The sequence below is a fragment of the Macaca fascicularis genome, chromosome 2 (assembly GCF_037993035.2).
Source record: "Macaca fascicularis isolate 582-1 chromosome 2, T2T-MFA8v1.1".
In the NCBI taxonomy this organism is placed as follows: domain Eukaryota; kingdom Metazoa; phylum Chordata; class Mammalia; order Primates; family Cercopithecidae; genus Macaca; species Macaca fascicularis.
Window position 1 is genome coordinate 44,133,690 of NC_088376.1, and position 18,374 is coordinate 44,152,063.

At 46.0% G+C, this 18,374-nt stretch overlaps 1 protein-coding gene across 2 annotated transcripts in view; it reads left to right on the plus strand.

Annotated features, from left to right (window-relative positions):
- The first annotated feature begins 5,973 nt into the window (after nucleotides 1-5,973).
- The window catches only part of ZBTB38 (zinc finger and BTB domain containing 38), a 138,955-nt gene continuing 126,554 nt past the window's right edge, over nucleotides 5,974-18,374 (plus strand). For both annotated transcript variants that reach the window (XM_065540004.2, XM_074031172.1), the window contains exons 1-2: nucleotides 5,974-6,066; nucleotides 16,816-16,896. The gene's annotated coding sequence lies outside the window, so the exon portion shown is untranslated. The remainder of the gene's footprint in view (nucleotides 6,067-16,815; nucleotides 16,897-18,374) is intronic.

Consider the following 18,374-nt stretch of genomic DNA (forward strand, 5'->3'; position numbering starts at 1 on the left):
TGCTGTCTCCCTGACCATGGACTTCTCAGCCTCCAGACCTGTGAGAAATAAATGTCTGTTATTTAAGGCAAAAAAGAGAGAGAAATCAGTGACTGGAAAAAGACTAAGAGGGTTGGAAGTGGAGCACGAGACGCATTTTATGTGCAGGATGGGCCAGCACTTGCTGAGCATTTCAATGCCCAAAGACATGCGGTGTGCTTTTTATGTAGAGCTTTGTTTCATCTTACAGTAACCTGTGACTTAGAGAGTATTATCCTTTTTTTTTTTTTTTTTTTTTTTTTTTTGAGACAAGGTCTCACCCTTGTCATCCAGGCAGGAGTACAGTGGCAGTAATAGCTCACTGCAGCCTCAAGCTCCTGGGCTCAAGCAATCCTCCCACCTTAGCCTCCCGAGTAGCTGGGATTGCAGGCACGAGCCACCACACTCAGCTAATTTTCATATATATATGTGTGTGTGTGTGTGTGTGTGTGTGTGTATGAGATGGGGTCTTGCTGTGTTGCTCAGGCTGGTCTCAAACTTCTGGGCTCAAGCAATCTGCCTGCCTCAGCCTCCCACAGTGCTGGTATTACAGGCATGAGCCACCCTGCCCAGCCTATCATCCCCATTTTTAAGACAGGGAAAGAAACTGAGAGTAGAGGTCACTTGCCAAGGCCTCTCAGCCAGGAAGTGGCAGAACTGGGAGGCAAACCAATGTGACTCAAGCCCTTACTTATAGTCATTATATCATTATATTAAACATTCCTCACAGGGGTCTACAGAAAGCATGTGTGATGGCTTACCAATACATACTAAATGTTTCGCTCTGGCATGTATAGATTGTACATTCATGACAGCATAAATCAAATTAAAAACCCTTCCTTGGCCCTCCACAGCCTTCTAGATAAAATCCAGGCTCCCTAAGGTAACCCATGAGGCCCTCCAGGGTCTGGTTCCCACCTACGTCTCCAGCTTTATTACTTGCAGTAAGTATAAGGATGAACGGTGTGTACATGGACTGCAGTTGTTGACGGATTTTCTGCATGTCTGGAAGACAGAAAAAGAGTCTTGGCATCATGGTAGGGGTGTGAGACTGACAGGATCTCTGAGAGGACAGTCGCTTCCAGAGCACTTCAGAAGCCAGTGATTTCTCAGTCCTCCGCTCTCCTCCCCTTCCGCATCTGTGGTCTCGAGTGTGATCACCTAGAAAAAGAGCTTTGGAACCATACAGACTGAGCTCAAATACAGTTCTCTACCACTTCGCAGGTGTGGAGCCTCAGGCAAGGTACCTAGGCTCCTACAATCCCTAAACCAGGGATGATGACTCCCGCAGAGTGTATGTGAAGCTCCAGACACATGGACCATCTCCACCTGGCACAAGTCATTATTTCTCACCAATGACTCTCTCCATTGCTCTGAGACACCAAAACCAGTTAGAACCAGAATGACAGCCCTGCCCACATTTTTTTAAAATGTGAAAGATGAAAGGCCCGCATTTCTTGTTCTGATAACTTCCTGCCATGTGAAGTCTCCTCAAGGACGGTCTTTCACTGCGTGCAGCTTCACAATCACCTCCTCAAGCAGAAGACTGAACCATGACTCCTTTTTAGAAGCTCTCCGGGTAGGGAGGACATATCCACATGCAGGACAGAACCTTGCTTCAAAAATTCAAGAAAAAACAGTAACTAATCTATCAATTCTTCCATGATTCAGCCTGCCAGGGAGTTCTGTAAAGAATCCTTTTCCATCCCTATCACACGTCTGCATGAAGGGGGAGGGAGAGGTGGCAGGGTGCCAGTACACCGGCAGGCACTTCCGGCAATGCCCGGGCTCCGCTCCCTTTCTGCTGGTAGTGGTAGGCGTCATTTCTGGCAGCTGCTGCAGCTTGATGCAGGGGAGGAAGGGGCCACCCACCAATCACCTCTTCCTGATGCTGTATTTTTGACGTTCATGGAAGAGGTCTGTCTCAGAGCTCCCTAAGCTGACAATCTTTGGGCAGCCATCTCTATCCTTCTCCTGGCTGGTGCACTCCTTACAATAATAGGCATCAGAGACTCCCACGGCCTCCACAGATCTCACAGTGCCCCTGGTAAGAGCCATTGTTACACTCATCACATAAGCACACCAGGGTGCAGGGACACACACAGCGGTCACAAATCACACGCTTGCTGTCACAGTTTTCACACAATCTTCCGATGGCAACACCAGCCTGCTTGCAGAAACAGATAAATCCAGATAACGTTCAGCTGTAGCTCCCATCCACAATGCCCTGTCCAAGCTGCCCTGCCCACTTTTTAAAGCCAAGACGCCCGCCTGGAGGCATCAAATCATGCTTTATGCATAAGTTGGAGCTACAACGCCTTAGCCACACGCACCTCCCTTAGGGGAACTCAAATTTACTGAGTCCTGCCTTCGTGCCCAACACTGTGTTTGGAACCTTATAAAACATCTCCACTATTCCCCCAAAAGGGCTCATCCTTTCTCCTTGTTTCTTCATTATCTATGTCTAATTTCCATCCTTCCTGCTTTAGTTGGACTTGCTGTTCATCTGAGAGGAAGCTGCTGACCACAGAGTTCAGCAAAAGAATGGGAGTCTGGAGGCTCAAAGTGTGGCCCCTGGAGAAGGTGAACGAGAAGTAGCCCTGGATATGGTGTAGACCCCCACAAACCAGAGATCCTGCCCTCAGTGCCTCAGCTTTAGGAAGCTGTTCCCCGCCTTGCTCCTGGGCAGGCAGGTACAGTGTTCATTTCCCCATACCCCAGCATCCCCACCCCAGTTTCTCTCTCCTCTCCCATTGCCCGGTGCTTTGGCTGGCATGCTCCTGACAACCAGGGAGGGCAAGTCCTTCTCCTGGTGGGTAGCTGGCTGGCTTCCTCCCAGCTCAGAGCCAAGCATGTCTCAGGTACTCCCTAGGAGGGGAAGTCCTTCCAGGGGCCTTTCCTCAAAAGCCGGCCAGAAACAGGCTCCTTCAAGCCTAAAGTTGAGTCCATGGAGTGTGCAGAGTGGGGTTGTGAAGGAATGCCACACCACCCTCTGGTGGCAACTCCGCCTGGCCCATGTTTTGTGGCTTTTCCTCTTTCCCTGTCAACCACACCAGGTGAGGCCTCTTTCCCAGCAAACTGAAGCTCCCTCCGGAGGCCCACGAGGAGTCAAATCTTCTCCCCACCTGTGTACATTATCTTCAAGCTGTAGCAAGTGGAGACACGCTCTGAGTCCAGATGGCCTCACCCCAGCTGCCCGTTTGTCCCACTGATGAGCCAGGTGTTTAGCATTTTAAACATCTAGCACCCTGATTGACGGACGGACCATTAAATTGACTTTCTGACTGATGGATCCTGATGGACCACTGTCTATCCTAAAAATTAATCCTGAGTAATTGACTGGCTGGTTGACTGATTAAACATCTAAACACACAAATCACTTGATTGACCTAATGGACTTCTTGTTTTTGTTGTTTTTGGTTTTGCTTGTTTTTTGAGATGGAGTCTCGCTCTGTCGCCTAGGCTGGAGTGCAGTGGCACGATCTCGACTCACTGCAAGCGCCGCCTCCCAGCTTCACACCATTCTTCTGCTTCAGCCTCCTGAGTAGCTGGGCCTACAGGAGCCTGCCACCACGCCTGGCTAATGTTTTGTATTTTTTAGTAGAGACGGAGTTTCACTTTGTTGGCCAGGCTGGTCTCGATCTCCTGACCTCGTGATCTGCCCGCCTCGGTCTCCAAAGTGCTGGCATTACAGGCATGAGCCACCGCACCTGGCCACCTACTGAATTTCTTACTGATGTACTAACCGTAAGTAACTGAACACCTGACAAGCTTAAACTGACTGTATGACTGACTCTTTAACCAGCTGAATGACTGACTGCCCAGCAGAGGACCTACAATACCTGATGTCTGGCTCCATAACTAAGGGTTACAGATGGATGGGAGAAGAGGCTGCCCTTTCCTCACACTCCAATCCCCATGGGGACTGAGACCCTATTCTTCTCCCCTCTTGAGCCACTTGAAGACTGCAGAAAGGGTGTTATGGTCAGAATATTGGTGATCTCCCCAAATTCATATATTGGAACCCAAAACCCAATGTGATAGTATTAAGAGATGGGACCTTTGAGGAAGTGATTAATTCATGAAGGCTCTGCTCAGGAATGGGCTTAGTGGCCTTATAAAAGGAGTTGGAGTTGAAGGGAGCTAACTTGGCCCTTCCACCGTGTGAGGACACAGCTACAAGGCACCATCTTTGAAGCAGAGAGTAAGCCTTCACCAGTCCAGTCCTTGATCTTGGACTTCCTAGCCTCCAAAACTATAAACAATATATTTCTGTTACTTATACATTACCTAGTCTAAGATATTTTGTTATAGCAGCCTGAATGAGCTAAGACAGGGCAATCAGGAAACTGATGTTCTGATCTCCTTCCGGTGAGGTTCTTAACCAGGACCCCACAGATGGGTTTCAATTTTGCTTTCAAAACAGTGTGGATGTAAAGATGTGTGTTTATCCAGGAAGAGGGTTCACAACTTTCATTGGATTCTTAACAGAGTTTAGCACACCCAAAATATTAATATGTTCAGAGCTACTGCTCTGGGAATAAGATCCTCAGCAAACACATTTCAGATAAGCAAAGCCCTTGTCTGAATTCAAGCCCATTTTTATCTCCCTCCCATCAAGCCAGTGTGGCAGGAAGATGACTAGGAAGAGTTAGAGGGCCTTAGAGGAGGTGGATGTAGCCAAGAGAAAGGAAAAAGGCTGAGCTGTTTGAAGCTTCCAGAGAGGACTGAGGAAGTCAACCTGGGTCCTTCTTGTGTGGAGGTCACACTTCACCCAAGATAGCAGAGGACCTTTAAGTAGAGATGGATACATTTACCCTTTGTTTGGTGCCACGAGTATGTGATCATGAATTGTTATGTGGCTGTGTGTATTACACACCGGTGTGTTCACAAGGGTAGGTATAACTGAGCTGTGTGCATATGTGAACGAGTGGCCTTTGGGTTTAGTGTGAGCATCTGAATGGTTTGGTGAATGGATGTGCACGTGCATCCTTAACCATTTAACCTTCAAGCCTCTCATTAAGTTAAGACAAGTTACGGAAAAGAATTCCACTAGGTGACAGTATCTGCAGACAGGCCTACAGCCCACACCAGAAATCTGGGAATCCTCAACTCGTCCCACTCTCTGATCCCTCATCATCCACTGAATCCACGCTCCCACCCCCACCATCAGCCCCCATCACCTCTCCCCGGGCTCCTGCTCAGCCTTCAGTGGCCTCCCCCATAACATTTCTGAACTGCAGCCACAGAGACGATGGTAAAATGACTTTTGGGTCGCAGCGCGCCTCCCCTGAAGCGGACAACGGCTTTCCACTGTCGGAGGACACTGCCCATCTCCTCGGTATGAGTCCAGGGCTCTTTCAAGGTCGACCCTGCGGTCGTGAGGTCCCCGGCTTTGGGCGCGTCTCCCCTCAGTCCGCTCGTATCTCACACCCCTTCCCCCTTAGATGCCTCGTTCTCTGGGGCCCTTTGGCGCTGCCCCTGAATCCCCATCACGGAAACTTCCACCTGCTGCCTAACTGCCAGACGCAAAAGTGCCCGAGCCTGTCTGTCACGTTCCACCCCATAAACCTTCTCCACGCGACCAGAAGCCAGAGAGGCCACAGGTCCAAGCAGGACCACGCAAGGGCGCGCACGTCTCTTTCCCACGCCGCAGAGGGATAGAAGCCGCAACAGGAAAACGGAAAGGCGGTGCGCGGAGACAACAGGTAGGGACTACGACTCCCAGAAGCATCTTGACAAGGACTACATTTCCCAGAAAGCTCCGCGCGGTTCCCACCCCGGAACTGCCTCTGCTTTCGAAAGCGGAAGGCGGGCCAACCGGGCGGGCATAGGGTTTCTGAAGAGGTAGACCGGTAGGCGGTTTCGTCGGGTGTCTACCTCCAGGGGTCGTTCGTGAGCCAGAGAAACCCGGATTTAGGAAGGAAGGTGCCTGGCCACACCCCTTCCGCTCTTGGCTGTGCATTTCCCTGGTTCCCAGCGCATTCTCTGTCGTGAGCGGAGCAAGGAAAGTCAGACAGAAACAGGTCGTTTGTGTCTTTCCGCAAGGTCAGACTTTTACTGATGCTATTCCAGTCTTAAGAGCCAGGAGCTACATGGAGTTCCCAAGGAGGCAGTTCTCCTAATACTACCCACTCACTCGGTAGTCAGAGCCATGGGCACATAGGCTTCAGCCACTACACAAGTCGGTATTGCAAAGCATACAAAATAGTATACTTAGTCAGCGTGTTAAATGTTGTAGATTAAACATTCCACATCAAGCAGGGTAACATTTAACATCAAGAGCAAAGGAGATAGATAGGAAAAGGGGTTAACAAACTAGTCCCAGGAGAGACAAAGTATCCTGGTCTCAGTGTCTTGCAAGGAAGAGTCTTTGATGTGGGCAGAGCCTTAGGCAGCAGATGCTGAGTGTTTATCATGGGCGACCGCAAGATAGGGTCTGTTAAGACGGCCATTTAGAGCTGGTGAAGTCCTGCTCTTTTTGTGGCCACGGGGGTCTTCTGGTGACGACTGACAGTGAAGGAGTGTGCCTGTTTATGCCCGTATTTGGTTGGGTACAGTCTTTTTTGGTTAGGCGAACATCGGGTCTCTGTTGGCATGTAAAGTGGAAAGTAAATTTTTTGAAATGTAAATTGGAGTCTTTTGCTAAGATGGAGTTACTTATGTCAAGGGTGTTCTATACACTACTTCTGCCTGCTCTGGCTTTGCCTGTAGCCAGTACTTGCTCTCTGCCCACCTCATGGTGTCTCTAGGGGATAGAGGCTGGTGGTTAGATGGTCTGTCCCTTATCTCCAATCCTGCATTGCTTATCTGCCACTTGGAGGCAGTGACCATCTTGACTCTAAGAGCCAAACCCACAGAGCCCTACATGTGAGTTCCGCAGCTCTTCTACTTCTAGCTGTGGCTATCGGAGGAGGGGCTACAGGTGGTGGAGACAGGTGTGGACAGTAGCTAGGGGGTGGCGGGAAGATCTGTGGCTCCTGATCTGCCACCTCTGTTCCCAAGAAGATAATTTTCCTGTGGCCTGGGCTTATCCAGCTCATATCCTCAAATGCGTGAGTTCTGTAGGTGGCCAGCCTCTTTCCTCACTTCCTCCACTCCCAGCCTCATCCCTCAGATCCTAGCAATGGGCCCCATGGCATATTTTCACCTTTCTCCTTTGGAGCCACTTAGAGGACCTCTCAAGAAATGGGCGTAACTGGATGGGCTAAAACAAGGATGAGGCAGAAACAGCTTTCCATAAGACATACCCACCAGTGTGCCGTCAGTTTACCATAACCATGGCAACACCGGGGAGTTCCTGCCTCTTTGAATGGCAATGACCCAATGACCCAGAAGTTACTCCCCTTTTCCTAGAAAACTCTGCATAAGCTAACCCTTAATCTGCATGCAATTAAAAATAGGTATAAATATGACCATAGAACTGCCCTGAGCAGCTACTCTCTGCCTGTGGGGTCGCCCTGCCCTGCAGGATCAGTCATGGAGCTGTAACACTGCCACTTCAATCAAGCTGATTTCAGCTACCCTGCCACTAGCTAGCCCTTGAATTCTTTCCTGGGCAAAGCCAAGGAAAAAGCCACACTTTGTGGCTCTGCTGTCCTGCATCACAACCGCTCCTAGGGAGCTACCACCACTGGTAACTCAGTGTCTTCTAACAGTTTCATGAAGTACAGGCTTCCCAGAGGTGCCTGTCCCTTCTCCCGTGTTGCTCCATGTTAACACATTTCCTACCTGAGTAGACCTGTGGAGGTCCCCGAGATCCTTTTAGGGAATCTGCAAGGTCAAAACTGTTTTCACAGTAATACTAAGGTTTATTTGCATTTTTCACTGTTGTGATATTTACGTTTAAAATTGTAGGTAAAACTGCTGGCACCTTGGTGTGATTCAAGGCAGTGACACCAAACTATATTGGCAGTTACTGTATTTTTCACCACTATACTTGTAGGGGAAGGGCATGGGAAAGCCAGTTCAACTTAATGTCCTTAATGAAGTTATAAAGAGTATTCATTTTACTCCATTTTGAGCCTTGATTACATGGCATTTAAATATTTTGTGTGACAAATGGGAAGTGTGCATAAAGCAAGTCTGCTGCACACAAAGGTATTATGTCCTGAGGAAAAGCAGTTCTGTGCTTGGTTGAGTTCCTAGCTGAACTAGACCTTTTTTCTGGAAAACACCTCTTTTTTTTTTTTTTTCATTGTCTTTTTGCAAACTTTTATTTATTTATTTTACTTTAAGTTCTGGGATACATGTACAGAATGTGCAGGTTTGTTACATAGGTATACATGTGCCATGGTGGTTTGCGGCACCTATCAACTCGTCATCAAGGTTTTTTTTGTTTTGTTTTGTTTTTGAGACGGAGTCTCGTTCTGTCGCCCAGGCTGGAGTGCAGTGGCTGGATCTCAGCTCACTGCAAGCTCCGCCTCCCGGGTTCACGCCATTCTCCTGCCTCAGCCTCCCGAGTAGCTGGGACTACAGGTGCCCGCCACCTCGCCCGGCTAGTTTTTGTTTTTGTATTTTTTACTAGAGACGGGGTTTCACCATGTTAGCCAGGATGGTCTCGATCTCCTGACCTCGTGATCCGCCCGTCTCGGCCTCCCAAAGTGCTGGGATTACAGGCTTGAGCCACCACTCCCGGCCGTCATCGAGGTTTTAAGCCGCGCATACGTTAGGCATTTGTCCTAATGCTCTCCCTCCCCTTGCTCCCCACCCCCGACAGGCTCCAGTTTGTGTCTTTCCCTTCCCTGTGTCCATGTGTTTTCATTGTTCAGCTCCCACTTATAAGTGAGAACATGCAGTGTTTGGTTTTCTGTTCCTGTGTTAGTTTGCTGAGAATGATGGCTTCCAGGTTCATTCTTTTTGATGGCTGCATAGTATTCCATGGTGTGTATGTGCCACATTTTCTTTATCCAGTCTATCATTGATGGCCATTCGGGTTGGTTCCAAGTCTTTGCTATTGTGAATAGTGCTGCAATAAATATACGTGGAAAATACCTCTTTTACTTGATCAGCTGATAGTATGATTACTTGGACCTGGGTATTTGATAGATATTTTCTAAAAAATAAACAAAGTAAGCTAACCACTTCAAGGGAAACAACTGACATTATTTGATGCCAATGAGAAAATTTGAGTTTTCAAGGAAAAGGTTAGAATTTTGAAAAACATATCCAGGCTGGGCACAGTGGCTCACACCTGTAGTCCCAACACTTTGGGAGGCCAAGGAGGACAGATTACTTGAGGCAAGGAGTTCGAGACTAGCCTGGGCAACATGGGAAAACCCCCCATCTCTACAAAAAAAATTAGCTGAGCATGGTGGTGTGTGCCTGTGGTCACAGGTGAGGCTGAGGCAGGAGGATCACTTGAGCCTGGCAGGTCAAGGCTGCAGTGAGCCATGTTTGTGCCACTGAACTCCAGCCTGAGTAACAGAGTGAGACCCTATCACCAAAAAGAAAGAAAGAAAAAGAAAACATATCTGCCACCACGAGCTTAACAGCATCCCAGTACGTAAAAGGTTTTTCTGATGAGCTTGGTGATAGTATTAACGAATGTGATTTTAAAAAACATTGAATAAAGAAATGTGCCAACATTTGGAAGATCTGCATAACTTCATGTATTAGATATCTGTTGTTACATAACAAATTATCCCAAAACGTAGTGACTTAAAACAACAAACACCTATTATCATACAGTTTCTGTGGGTCAAGAATTTGACCACATGGTTCTGACTTCAGGTTTCTCCTGAAGATGCAGTCAACATGCCTGCTGGCTGTTGTCATCTAAAGGATTAACTGGAGATGGAGGATCTGCTTTCAAGATGCCTTACATACATGGCTGTCAGCAGGAGGCCTCGTTTCCTTGTTGGCTGTTGGCAGGAGGCCTCAGTTCCTCACCACATGGACCTCTCCACAGGGCTTTCAGTATCTTTAAAACATGACAGCTAGCTTCCCCCAGAACGAGTGATCCGAGAGAGAGAGAGAGAAAGAGCACAAAATGGAACCCTCAGTGTCTTTTATAATCTACCCTTAGAAGTCATGCTTTGTCACATTCTATTTGTTAGAAGTGTCACCAGAAAGAGGTTCCAATCCAGACCCCAAGAGAGGTTCTTGGATCTCATGCAAGGAAGAATTTTGGGCGAGTCTATAAAGTGAAAGGAAGTTTATTAAGAAAGTGAAGGAATAGGCCAGGTTCAGTGGCTCACGCCTGTAAACCCAGCACTTACGGAGGCAGAGTCGGAAGGATCACTTGAGGTCAGGAGTTTGAGACCAGCATGGCCAACATGGCAAAACCTTGTCTCTACTAAAAATACAAAACTTAGCCAGGCATGGTGGCACACACCTATAATCCCAGCTACTTGGGAGGCTGAAGCATGAGAATTGTGTGAACCCAGGAGGCAGAGGTTGCAGTGAGCCAAGATGGCACCACTGTACTCCAGCCTGGGCGACAGAGGGAGACTCCACCTCAAAAAAAGAAAAAAGTGAAGGAATAATGTCTACTCCATAGGCAGTATTAAGTAAAGGAATAGAAGAATGGCTTCTCCCTTGGGGTTGCTCCTTTTTATAATTATTTCCTGATTATATGCTAAACAAGGGGTGAATTATTCTTGCCTCCCCATTTTAGACCATGTAGGGCAACTTCCCGATGTTGCCATGGAAAAACTGTCATGGCACTGGTGGGAGTGTAGCAGAGAAGATGACCAGAGGTCACTCTCATTGCCATTTTTGTTTTGGTGGGTTGTAGTCAGCTTCTTTACTGCAATCTGTTTCATCAGCAAGGTCTTTATGACCTGTATCTTGTGCTGACCTCCTGTCTCATCCTGTGACTTAGAATGCCTAACCTCCTGGGAATGCAGCCAGCAGGTCTCAAGCCTTATTTTACCCAGCCCCTATTTAAGATGGAGTTGCTCTGGTTCAAATGCCTCTGACAGAAGCAAGCCACTATGCACAGCCAACAATCAAAGACAGGAGAATTAATCTCCACCTCTTTTTTTTTTATTATTTTATTTTATTTTATTTTATTTTATTTTTTGAGATAGAGTCTTGCTCTGTCACCCAGGCTGGAGTGCAGTGGCATGATCTCAGCTCACTGCAACCTCCGCCTCCCGGGTTCAAGGAATTCCCAGGCCTCACCCTCCTGAGTAGCTGGGATTACAGGTGCCCACCACCACACCCTGCTTATTTTTTGTATTATTAGGAGTGACAGGGTTTCACCATGTTTGCCAGGCTGGTCTCGAACTCCTGACCTCGTGATCCACCCACCTCAGCCTCTCAAAGTGCTGGGATTACAGGTATGAGCCACTGCACCAGGCCTAAGCTCCACCTCTTAAAAGTGAGGAGTATCAAAGAATATGTGGATATATTTTAATAACACTTAAGTGAACCAGTATTTTATTCATGATGGTACAAAACCATGATGGATGGGTAAGAAAAAAAATCTAGCAAGACAGTCCAATGGATTTTTAAGGTAATAATAACTCAAGAAGTTCATGGATGTAGTTGTAGATTCCACTTTGCTTCTAAACATTAACAAGCTATATATTTGTTGAGTTTTGGTATAGTATCCAAGAATAATATTCACAGTTACCTAAAAAGCTGTTAAAATAATCTCCCCATTTCCAACTACTTATCTCTGGTAGGCCAGATTTTCTGCATATACTTTAACTAAAGCATCAGAATAGACAGGAATGTGGAAGCTGAGAACCCAGCTGTCATTTATTAAGCCAGAAAATTAAGGAGATTTGCCAAAGAAAAATTTGATATATTGTGCCTGAATGTGCATTGTTTGGCTCTGAAAAATTTTATGCACATTTCACAGCTTCCTGAGTCTGTCTCTGCAACATATTTGTGACTTTTTTTTTTTTTTCTTCCAGCAGATGGGGTCTTGCTCTGTCGCCCAGGTGGTGGGGCAGTGGCACAATCATAGCTCACTACAGCCTTGAACTCCTGGGCTCAAGCAACCCTCTTGCCCCAGCCTACTGAGTAGCTAGGATTACAGGTGCATGCCACCATGCCTGGCTAATTCTTTCTATTTTTGAGAGATGGGATCTCACTACATTACCACATTGGTCTCAAACTCTGGCCTCAAGTGATCTTCCCAAGTTGCTGGAATTACAGGCACAAACCACCACACCTGTTTTTGTAACCTGAGAGCCTCCAGACGTCTAGCCACATATGCGATCTCAATGGATTCTGGTGTAGTCTCTCTCTCCCCTAGGGTCAGGCAAGATGTCATCACTTGTCATACATACATATACAGTGTCTGCCAGATTCTCTCACCAAAAGCCCTCATGAATAGATATATACTGGGGTGGCTGCTGTACCCTGAATCCACTTCAGACCACTTTAGGAATTCATCTGAGCACCTTCTAAATGGAAGTCCACAAGAGGCATAAAGGTGGCCTCACTACACCATGGTTGAGTGAGTGGACCTGCTCCCAGTGTGATCACCGAATGTGGTTCCAGGGTCCCTCCCTCTCTCCAAAGGGCCTTGGGGCTAGAAAAGCAAATTTGTCTTAATGTAACTCTTAGAAATTCATAAATCAAAGACAAGTTTCCTTCTTTTAATGTAACTCTTAGAAATGCATAAACCTGGTGCCAGTTGAACATCCTGATCCCAAAATCTGAAACCCAAAATGCTCCAAAATTTGAAACTTTTTGAGTACCTATATGACGCTCAAAGAAAATGCTCACTGGACATTTTGGATTTTGGATTTTCAGGTTAAGGATGCTGAACTGGTAAGTATAATGCAAATATTTAGAAATCTGAAAAAGTCCAAAATACTCCTGATCCCAAGTATTTTGGATAAGTGATACACGAGCTATAATAAAATTATTTTTATTTTTATTTTTATTTTTTTATAAACAGGGTCTCGCTCTGTCACCTAGGCTGGAATGCAGTGGTGTAATCAGAGCTCACTGTAGCCTCAACCTCCTATGCTCAAGTGATCCTCCTACCTCAGCCTTCTAAGTGGCTGGGCATACAGGAGAATGCCACCACACCCAGCTCCTGTGATAATATTAGAGAATTAAATAATTCAATTAACAAGATTGGTAGATGCTTGAACAAAATTTGAGCTTTGCCAACATGGAAGATAGGGCATGACTATTAGACACAAAAAAATGCCTGCTACAATTCCCTATATATGTTTAAATTATTTCCACAATAAAATATATTGCCTACATGATTAAAGAAGGAAAGAAATAAAGGTAATGAAATTGAAGGGAAAATGGAAATATAAAACTAAGAAATGCTGTCATATTTTGAGGTATTTGAGAAGATATGCTGGTAAAATAAGCAGCCTCATTTGCTAAAAGCCAATTCAATGATTGACCAATTCACCACATTTACTTGCTCCTTTTACTTATTTACAAGGTTTTTGGCAATTCATACTGGATAGTACTCTTTTAACAGTTTTTGAACATTTCTGCAAAATATTTGTTGGCCAGTATTCCTTTATGTCTGTATAACAGCATTTTAAGGAATATTCAATCTGTCTTAGCCCAGCTAGTTCGAAGACAAGGTATATGTAGGAGAAAAATATTCACAAGATAAATAAAAAATAAATCAGTAAGAAAAAGGCAGCCCAATTGAAAAATGGACAAAGAATATTAATAGGCTGTATTAGTCTATTTTCACACTGCTGATTAAGACATACCCAAGACTGGCCAATTTACAAAAGAAAGAGGTTTAATGGACTTATAGTTCCACATGGTTGGGGAGGCCTCACAATCATGGCTGAAGACAATGAGGAGCAAGTCACATCTTTCATAGATGGCAGCAGGCAAAGAGAGAGCTTGTGCAGGGAAACTCCCCTTATAATACTATCAGATCTCGTGAGACTTATTCACTATCACGAGAACAGCATGAGAAAGACCTGCCCCCATGATTCTATTACCTCCCACCAGGTTTCTCCCACAACACATGGGAATTCAAGATGAGACTTGGGTGGGGACACAGAGCCAACCATATCATTCCACCCCTGGCTCCTCCCAAATCTCATGCCTTCTCCCAAATCTCATGTCTTTATATTTCAAAAGCAATCATCCTTTCCCAACAGTCCCCCAAAGTCTTAACCCATTTCAGCATTAACTCAAAAGTCCACAGTCCAAAGTCTCATCTGAGACAAGGCAAGTCCCTTCTACCTATGAACCTGTAAGATCAAAAGCAAGTTAGTTACTTCCTAGATACAGTGGGGGTATAGGCATTGGGTAAATACAGCTGTTCCAAATGGGAGAAATTGGTCAAAACAAAGGGGTTACAGGCCCCATGCAAGTCCGAAATCTAGCAGACCGGTAAAGTCTTAAAGCTCTAAAATGATCTCCTTTGACTCCATGTTTCACATCTGGGTCACGTTGATGCAAGATGTGGGATCCCATGGTCTTGGACAGCTCTGCCCCTGTGGCTTTGCAGGGTATAGCCTCCTTCCTGGCTGCTTTCACAGGCTGGCGTTGAGTATCTGCAGCTTTTCCAGGTGCATGGTGCAAGCTGTTGGTGGATTCACTATTCTGGGGTTTGGAGGATGGTGGTCCTCTTCTTACAGCTCCACTAGGTAGTGCTGCATTAGGGACTTTGTGTGGGGGCTCCTACCCCACATTTCCCTTCTGCACTGCCCTAGCACAGGTATTCCATGAGGGCCCTGTCCCTGCAGCAAACTTCTTCCTGGACATCTAGGTGTTTCCATACATCCTCTGAAATCTAGGCAGAGGTTCCCAAACCCCAATTCTTGGCTTCTGTGCACTCACAGGCTCAACACCATGTGGAAACTGCCAAGACTTGGGGCTGGCACCCTCTGAAGCCACAGCCTGAGCTCTTCATTGGCACCTTTCAGCCACAGCTGGAGTGGCTGGGACACAGGGCACCAAGTCCCTAGGCTGCACACAGCATAGGGACCCTGGGCCCAGTCCATGAAACCATTTTTTCCTCCTAGGCCTCCAGACATGTGATAGGAGGGGCTGCCATGAAGACCTCTGACATGCCCTGGAGACATTTTCCCCATTGTCTTGTGGATTAACATTCAGCTCCTCATTATGTAAATTTCTGAAGCCAGCTTCAATTTCTCCTCAGAAGATGGGATTTTCTTTTCTAATGCATTGTCAGGCTGCAAATTTTCCAAACTTTTGTGCACTGCTTCCCTTATAAAACTGAATGCCTTTAACAGTGCCCAAGTCACCTCTTAAATGCTTTGCTGCTTAGAAATTTCTTCCACAGGCACCCTAAATCATCTCTCTCCATTTCAAAGTTCCACAAATCTCTAGGACAGGGGCAAAATGCTGCCAGTTTCTTTGCTAAAACGTAAGAGTAACTTTGCTGCAGTTCCCAACAAGTTCCACATCTCCATCAGAGACCACCTCAGCCTGGATTTCATTCTCCATATCATTATCAGCATTTTGGTCAAAGCCATTCAACAAGTCTGTAGGAGGTTCCAAACTTTCCCACATTTTCCTATCTTCTTCCAAGCCCTCCAAACTGTTCCAATCTCTGTGTGTTACCCAGTTCCAAAGTCACTTCCACATTTTCAGGTTTCTTTTTGGCAGTGGCCGCACTCTACAGCTACCAGTTTACCGTATTAGTTCGTTTTCACACTGCTGATAAAGACATACCTGAGACTGGGCAATTTACAAAAGAAAGAGATTTAATGGACTTATAGTCCCACATGGCTGGGGAGGCCTCACAATCATGGCTAAAGGCAAGGAGGAGCAAGTCACATCTTACATGAATGGCAGCAGGCAAAGAGAGAGCTTGTGTAGGGAAACTCCCCTTATAATATCAACATATCTCATGAGACTTTTTTCACTATCATGAGAACAGCATGGAAAGACCTGCCCCCATAATCCTATTACCTCCCACTGGGTCCCTTCCACAACACATGGAAATTCAAGATGATATCCCCTTATAATATCATCAGATCTCATGAGACTTTTTTCACTATCATGAGAACAGCATGGAAAGACCTGCCCCCATAATCCTATTACCTCCCACCAGGTCCCTTCCACAACACATGGAAGTTCAAGATGAGATTTGGGTAGGGACGCAGCTAAACCATATCACAGGTAATTACAGAATCAGAAACACAATTGGCCAACCAACATATGACAGGATTTTCAACATTACTAGTATTCAAAAAAAATACAAAATAAAGTAGCAGTATGATGTTTATTTTCACAAAGCTTATTATCAGATAGTTAAAGAGTAATAGGGTTATTGAAGGTATTTCTGAGATCAAGCCTTTTCATTGAGTTTAATGTTGATGTGCATGTAAATTGGTACAGCATTTGTGGTAGGCAGTTGGACCCCTTATCAACATTAAAATGCATGTGTACACTTTGAGGTAGTGGGGAGCTGGGGAAGAGTGGCAGGGGCTAGGGGAATGGACACAATGGGAGGTACTAAAGGACTGGAATGTAAAGGCGGGGGATGTGTGGGGCCAGGAGAGATTTGGAAGAACTAGGATTGATTGGGGGAGGGGGAGAGGAGATAAAAGGCATTTAGAGGGACTGATGGAAATAAAAACAAATGAGAGGGATTGGAAATAACTGAAGAAACTTAGAGGGACAGGAAGAGAAGGGGTGGGACTGGCAGGGACTACACATGTAAAATGGAAACAACTGGCATTCAGCAAATTGACCTACAGCCACTGGCAAATAGGACCTGTTCACATTGACCAGGGCGCCCCGGGAGAATGAGGTTTGTTAGCAAACAGGAAACACTGATTTTCAGAGTGGTACTAACTGTGCTTTGCAGAGTTCTTTTTACTTTGTGTCATCTTGACTCTATTATTACATTGTATTTTGCTTCTACAGAGCAGCCTGACCTCTTTGAAGACTCGTTAGTCCGAAGCCTCTGGTGGCCGATGGTCTGCATCTTTCCCATGTGCTCCTGAGGTACAAAATGGACATTTCAGCTGCTTTTAATAGAAACTCACTATGTCACTCGTAAAACTCAGGAAGCTGTCCCAAATCCTGGGAGGACATGAAAAGAGGCTCACTCTGCAGTCGAGTGCAGGTATGCCTATGGTATGCAGGTCCCAAGACTCTCCACTTCTCTCTTAGTTTGAAGTGGGCATTCTTTTAAGAAGTAGAGGACCCTGTGGTCACTGGCTTCCTTAGTGGTTCATGCAGTTGTCCACACAGTAAATCACAGGGCAATCAGAAAGCAGGAATCTGCAAAGGGGGGATGTCACGTGTTGAATTGTATCTCCTTAACATTTATAGATTGAAGCCCTAGTCTCCAATATCTCAGGATTTGACAGTATTTCGAGGTGGGGCTTTTAAAGAGGTGGTTAAGTTAAAATGAAGCCATTAGAGTGGTCCTTAATCCAGTATGACTGGTCTCCTTGTAAGGAGAAACTTGTACACAGAAGAGACACGCTAGGGATGTGGAGGCACAGAGAAAAGCCCATGTGAAGAGGCAGCAAAAGAGTGGCCATGTGCAAGCCAAGAAGAGAGGCCTCAGAGGAAGCCCGCCCTGCCAACAGTGATCTTGCCAACTTTGATCTTGAACTTTCAGCTTCCAGACTGTGAGAAAATAAGTTTTTCTTGTTTAAGCCACCCAGTCTATGGTGTTTTGTTATGACAGCCCTAGCAGAGGCTTGAAAGCCTAAAGGCTTAGGGTCCTGGGAAAATAGAAGTTAATTCAAGTCCTCCAGTTAACTGTTATTAGGAACTGTTTGAAAATACCTTCTTTAAGTATAGAAGAGGCCCGTGCTACACTCCCATACACATATTTACTTTTTCTTTAGGAAGCGTGGAGCTTGCTGTTACACTGCCCTAAAAGTTCCTGGGTTGAGCCAGTTGCCAATAGTAAGTTGGTAAAGAAAAATAGGAATGTCTGGCCAATTAGGCTGGGTCTTTCAGTTATCATATCTTATACCCCTGCTAAAGGATTAGTCTTAGGCTTTGTAGATTCAAAACAAAATTCAGTTCAGGCCTAAGTAAGTAATTTACACACTAGTTCTAAGTAATTAATTGGAATTCACTGATTAACAGTGAGAACCGTATTTTTTCAGGAATACTGAACTATTCATGGTAGACTAGTCCTAAAAAATCTTTTTGGTTTTTTTTTTTTTTTTTTTTTTTTTTTTTTGAGACGGAGTCTCGCTCTGTCGCCGGGCTGGAGTGCAGTGGCCAGACCTCAGCTCACTGCAAGCTCCGCCTCCCGGGTTCCCGCCATTCTCCTGCCTCAGCCTCCCGAGTAGCTGGGACCACAGGCGCCCGCCACCTCGCCCGGCTAGTTTTTTGTATTTTTAGTAGAGACGGGGTTTCACCGTATTAGCCAGGATGGTCTCGATCTCCTGACCTCGTGATCCGCCCGTCTCAGCCTCCCAAAGTGCTGGGATTACAGGCTTGAGCCACCGCGCCTG